Source organism: Solanum dulcamara, chromosome 8, assembly GCF_947179165.1.
Source record: "Solanum dulcamara chromosome 8, daSolDulc1.2, whole genome shotgun sequence".
NCBI lineage: Eukaryota > Viridiplantae > Streptophyta > Magnoliopsida > Solanales > Solanaceae > Solanum > Solanum dulcamara.
The window spans coordinates 71,483,856-71,490,748 of NC_077244.1; the positions used below are offsets into that span (position 1 = coordinate 71,483,856).

Here is a 6,893-nt window from a genome sequence, read left to right on the forward strand (position 1 = left end):
CAAAGAAAGTATTATATTTGTTTGGTAACGCTAGAGATTGTTATTCATTATTGTTTTTACCCCTTTTATTCATTTTACCTAGAGCGAGGTACATGTCAAAAGTTACTATATGTACTGGCTGTGCATGGGGTGTATCCTAAGATTAATAATTTTACTGACTTGCGAAATAAGTTTATTTTTTTGTTTTATATAATATGATTTTGGACGATACTCAATTCATGAACTCGTAATTTACCGCCTCTCATTTTATGTTGTCCAGTACACTCCAGTAGATAGGTTTGAGCGTGTAAGGGTGTTGAGGGATGGGGAATTTCTTTGTATTATATTTTATATTCTTCACCTTTTTTTAATCCCCTCCTTTCGGAGCTTCTACCTTTTTGCTCCGTTGGTGACTCAAACTAACAGCCTGAAGGTTGGAAGTGAGGGGTGCTTACCATTCGAGCAACTTTCTCTTGTCTATATTCTTTATCTCATAAGCTAGCTTTTGTGATTAAGTCAGGCCTTATCAATTATCTGATGTTTAATTACTTTCTGCATTCTCATAGGAAATTCTCTAGATTGCACCCATGCAACAAGTAATATCACCCTATAATATAGGAAATGGAACAGTTTTACTAGTCCTATACATAATGTAGGAAGAGAGGCAAGAATTTGTGTTTTGATCATGACTTGTCAGGAATTTCTTGTTTTTACAGCAACTCAAGCAAGTAACCATTTTATTGATGAAATATTTCTTTTAAGTATAAGAGGGATAAAATACAAGGAAAATAAAGGCCGGTAAATTCACTTATAATCATTTTCAACTATTATAATTACTCCCTCTGTCTCAATCTATGTAATACAATTTGAATTTCGAGAGACAAGCAATTTAATTTTGATCATGAATTTGGGCATAGAATCTTTATGTTTTTAAAAATAAAATTTTTGTATTTAAAAATTGCGTAAAAAATACTATAAATTATGATAATTAATAATTCAATATATATGAAAAAATTACGATAAAAAAACTCATTTGACTCTTGAAATCTAAAAAACGTTAAACAAAGTTTGAAAAACTTTAAAACATTGTGATATATAAAATTGTATAATGAGAAATGGCGATTGAGTAATTGTAGTTGGTGGGGGCCCATATCTTATCAGTTTTAGATGTTGGCTCAGGTGGTGAGGGCCCATAACCTAAAACTCCTTTGTACAATATAGGTATCACTGAAAAACAGGTGTATCATTCTTCCCCTTTTTATACAAAGAGACCGCACTGTGCTACCACTTTAAAGATCGCTGGTGGATTTTAATGACCCTACTGGACTTATGGCCCACCAATCTGGACCGTTCACTTCTTTTATGGGCCCATTGTTAACGGGCCTGCTAAATCATTTGACCTCCAGTTTGACAGGAAAAAAAAAAGTATATGAGTAGAGTAGTTAATCACATACCCCCGTATTGTATGAATTTAAATTTACGTCCTCTAATTTTGGGGTGTAAGAATAACCTCCTTTCCTTTTTTTTTTTTTTTTTTTTAAAGAATGACTCTTTTTTATTTTTGGCAACATCTTAATTTTAGTTTTACACGTAGCATGTTTAAGTCCACAAGATTAAAAGTCATTTTGGTATATTTGACATAACTTTAATTTAGAACTATAAAATTAAAAAATATTCTTTATTTTATTAAACTCCGTGATAAGTCAAAACATATTATTTTTTTTGAAACGGAGAAAGTATATAATTGAACACGTAGACACATATGTCATATGTGCCATATATAATACATGTGTGACACCATATGGGACGTGGATTGCCACGCAAGACGCATGTGTCTACTTATTCAACTTTATATAAGGTTTAAATGCCTATTTGTGCACATTTAAAATTGGAGGGCATAAATGTAAGTTGAGGCTACGTTAAATTATAGGACACATTTATGTACGAGATCTCTTTTATGTATTATCCGTATATTAAATTTTTACACTATCAAATTAAATTACTATCAAACCTTTTTTTTACAACGGTATTATTAATCTAAGTGAAAATTGATTTCACAAAAAAACTTAATTATTATAATTATAAAATATTGTTATAGAGAAATTAAATTGAATTTTATGTTAAAATCCAGTAACTTCTCAAAGCAAAATTGATATAATGATTTGAAAAATGAAGTAATAATCTACTATGATCGGATAGATTAATTAATGAACTTGATTGTATAATTTTTTTTTACAATATTTTAATGTATATAACTTAAATATATATGCATGGATTATTTATGTGCATATAGAATGACCTGAAACTTGAAATAGGTCTAAGAAAAAGTAATATACCTAGGGTATATTAGTTTTTACTCATTCATGAATCCATGAAATAAAGTTTAGCAAGTACTGTAGTAGCTTTTTTTTTAAAAAAAAAAAAGTGTAGAAAAGGAGGATATTATCAAAGATAATTCAACATCACATCATCACAATCACATTCCCATCATACATGAGGGTCATCATCAATGTCTCCTTAATATTTCTACATTAAACGGGAAGGCTAAAGTCATAAACGGTCCCGTATTTACATTTTTTAATTTTTGACATCGACCCTTTTTCCTATTAGAATGACTCCAAAAAGTATATGAGGTGTAACTTGGAGTTTATGTGAACTGGTAACAGTTGGCATATTCAATACTAGTGATGTTTTATGTATCACAACATGCATATATTATTATATATGTATAAGATATTGTGATTGGTTGTCACACAGCATTAATTCATAATAAGGAAATAAAAATATTGTTAAAAAAAAGAAGCACATGGGTTGAAAGCATAAGGTACAAGAGAGTGGTCCCTTTGGAGAAAATTTTGTAAACTTAGAAACTACTATAGTATGATTTGACACTCCAAAATATTGCAAGTCGGCATCCAATTTGGGAGCAAAATCCCCTCCTAATACACATAAGATCAATATTTCCTAATTTTGACTTTATAAAAACACAACCTCCCAATTATTAATGACATCGATAGTCAGCTAATTAATTACTTTGCTTTTATTTGATCATTTGTTTATTTCCTTATCTAATATTATAGATACTGGATCTAAAATTTAAATTTAATAATCAGTTCAATAATTAAGATTATTAAAAATTAAACTTCTTCTTTAAAAATTATAAATTTATATCTACTATTTATTGAAAGTGTTGAATTCACATGAATTTTATGGCGCAAGCCTTTCCCCTGCACACACTAGTGCAATAAGAAAAAATCTAGTTTATGTTATTTAACACACTGATAAATGACAATGCAATTATTTTTCATCCCAGTAGTGAAATTTAAGTATTTATAAACCGATTATGATAGGTTATTGCTTTTTATATTTTTCAGATTACCATTACAAGCTTGATGTAAAGAGTCACTGGTTAAATTGAACGTTAACATTAACCTGACATGTGAAAAAAATTACACTCCCTTTATTTCAACGTGTTTGTCGTGTTTTGATTTGGCACGAAGTTTTAAAAAGAAAATTTTTAAATCTTGTGGTCTTAATTAGATATATGTCAAACATATCAAATTGTCTTTTATTCTTATTGTTTTAAACATTTCAAATGGAAAAGTTGAAATTAAAGAACTGCATTTTCATAAAAAGAAAAGATACAATTTTTTTAAAATAAACTAAAAAGAAAAGTAGGACGAATAAATTAAAACGGAAAGAAGTATTGTTAGTACACAAAACATAAAGGATAAATAAATAGGAAAAGAAAATGTCCCCCCTCTCTCTCTCTCTCTCTTTGATGTTAAGAGGTAGCATTTAAGTTAGAAAGTAATTTAAACGAAGTGAAGTGTCCGTGTGAATGATTGTAAAGGCATCACTCAGACAATAGAAGATGCCTTACAAGCTAACAACCAGCAATGCCAACATAACTCTTCCTATTTCTGTTACACATAAGGTCACCTACTGTACCACTCTTCTTCTTTTAACGGTACAACTACTTTCGTTCTACTCAATAAGGAAACCTACAGTTCTCATTATTTGGGTAAATGTCGTTTATTTTAGTTCAGAATCTTTAATCGTTTGTATCTTTCAATTATTAAATAGACAATGGATTTGCCTAATTTTTCACTCGCGAACAGCTTTTGAGGTTGGTATTAGAGGCAGATTCATCCCACTTTAATCTCTCGATCCACAGTCTTGTTGGATTTGAGCATGAAAGGTGGGGTGGGAGGGGGAGAGGATATTGGGTGATTGCTCTGACTTTTCTAGTATAATTGAGTTTTCTTTTTTTCTAAAAAAAAAACACAAAATCTCTATATATGGTTAGTCTTTTTTCTTGTAGAAAGAAGTTTATGACTCCATAATAAAAATTCATTCCTTCTAACTTAGCAGCATTTACAATGTAATCCCAGGGGTTTTGAGAGTTTTGTGTAGGGGGAGAAACGTTGGGACACGAGTGATACGTTATCACTTGTGTGAACCTCTTTGTATTCCGAGTGAATTGTGTGAGGTTATTTCTCTCGATATTTTGTACTCTCATATTTATATAGTGAATTGTTCATCTCCTCTTGCGGATGTAGGTAGATTGCTTGAACCACGTTAAATAATTGTGTCTCTTTTGATATATTTCTCGTTTGTCTTCTTACTCATGGTCTTTCGATATTTGCTTTGCTAGCTTCCGCATGTCACTCGATTATTGCGGTCCTAACAAGGAGGGGGGAGGGGGGTTAGTGTTCCACATTGATTGGTGAATTAGCTAGTGATTTGCTTACACAGATTTAGACAATTAATCTTCTCCTCATAGGTTAGCATTCGAGGTTGAGTAAGACCCGGATACTCTAGAGTCTAATCTAAGCATGCAAACTAATTAATCATATTTTGTCGCTTAGTTTAATTTAGTGTGATTAAGGACTAAAAGGTTGCATTAAAAAGGAACAAACTATAGGAAGTGATTTTGATTGATCTCCTACACCTAAATTAAAGTGTGCTAATAAGTTAGAAGGATAAGGAGTACAATAATTATTCACAAACAATTAAATCATGTCAAGTCAAGTCTTATCACTTGTCATTTTCTTTTTTTCCATCTTAATTCTAACAGACATGCATGGAGGGAGTTATTCGCTCATATTTGAGTAGCTTAGCTTACCATGTTTGGTGGTTCAAAAGCAATCCTAGACATATTAATTTGAATTCATGCAGCTAAAGGATGTGGCATGCATGGATGAGAAATTGAGCCACATTTATTGTGTGTTTGGTAGGAAGGAAGATGCGCTTTTCACGAAAAATGTTTTTCTAATAATTAAATAATTCTCTTACTTATTTTCTGATGTTCAGTAAGTAAGCAAATTTTTTTTTACTCCAAACATATTTTATATAAATAATTTAGAGGAACACAATGGATGGGGGTCGGGTTGGGTCGGGGAAGGTGAGAGGCCGGCCGGAGTGAAGTTATAGGTTTGGTAGAGTGAATTAGAAAAAAATAATGTATGCATTAGCTTTGTATTTATTAGTATCTTGTTTGATACACTTTTTTAGCCAATGTATAGCTAATATTATTTGCATTAGTTATACACTTTTTATTATATATTGAGGTGTGTATTATGGATTTCCATGTATTAGTAATGCAAAGGGTTTCAACACATGCATTAGATTGATTAGTGACATAATTACCCTTCAAATCTCTCTCAAGACATTTCCCATTTCTCAAAGCTAAAGAGTGTGGAGGGTACTTATTATTGTAAACAAAGTTTTTTTTTTTTTTATAGAAGTTATGCAATGCATTTTATTTTTAATACACCAAACAAAACACTGCATAAAAAATAATCTTATCATAACTAATGCAAGCATTATTAATGCATGCATTACTAATACATAACTCTATATATTGAGCATTATTTTTGTACACCCTACCAAACAATTCCTAAAAGACTACATGGAGTGAATCGAAACGAAAGCTTAAAATTGGGCTCAGCTACTCCTTGAAAGTTTTAGGAACAATTTAAGGCCCAAAACCAAACGGAGGTTGTTTGTTGTAAAGAAAAGGCCCAAACCAATCTTCTCGAGTATAAAGAGTTAGGTTCAGCAAATTTACATATGGTTGCTAAGTAGACCTAAAGTATGTATGCAACCACATGGAATCCAAGCATTCGAAGACATGATTTGCAAATTAATTGATTTTGCTTGGATATGTAATTGTTAGAACAGAATATATTGGAGAAAAAACATACAGTTAGAAACCAAATGACATGGTATTGCTGAAACATAGACAGACGATACACTATTATAAGAATCTCTATTTCAGAAACAACCTCTATAACTCACAAAATAGTAGTAGACTTTGTTACAGAAAACCACAAAAAAAAGAAAAAGGAACAAGATGGGGCATTCCGAGAATTGAACTCGGGACCTCTCGCACCCTAAGCGAGAATCATACCACTAGACCAAATGCCCACTTTATTAAAAGCTAATGTTTTTTATATATTATCTTTTAAAATTTCAGTTTTAGGTACATGTGAAGATTTTCACTTTCAATTGTTAAAGGTTTCCAATATGTGCTAATTATGCCTACCAACAAATTGTTTAAGAAAAAACTTTTCAAACTTAGTGAAGTGGTGGATATCTCCACTTGGTTTATATACTCCTAATGGTTCATTTAGAAAGAGAAAAACAAGAAGAAGATATCTCTTATTTACAAACAAATTAAGGAGAGACAGGAGGACAAAACAAAAAGAGAAAGGAAACGTGGAATTGAAGGCTTGTTTTTTCTTATTGTTTAGTTTAATTATCAAGAGAAGAGGAACCAATATTATTATGAATGGTGTAATCGAACTTGAATAAAATGATAAATGGATGATCATAGCCTACTCTCACACAAGAATCTTCGTTTTTCATCTGAATTTTCATCTTATTGGTAAGAATTCAAAATCCCCTCC

At 31.1% G+C, this 6,893-nt stretch overlaps 1 non-coding gene across 1 annotated transcript; it reads right to left on the reverse strand.

The window, feature by feature from the left end:
• Window positions 1-6,339: 6,339 nt before the first annotated feature.
• On the reverse strand, window positions 6,340-6,411 carry TRNAP-AGG (transfer RNA proline (anticodon AGG)). The gene has a single exon. It is a non-coding gene; the product is annotated as a tRNA-Pro (tRNA).
• Window positions 6,412-6,893: the final 482 nt, after the last annotated feature.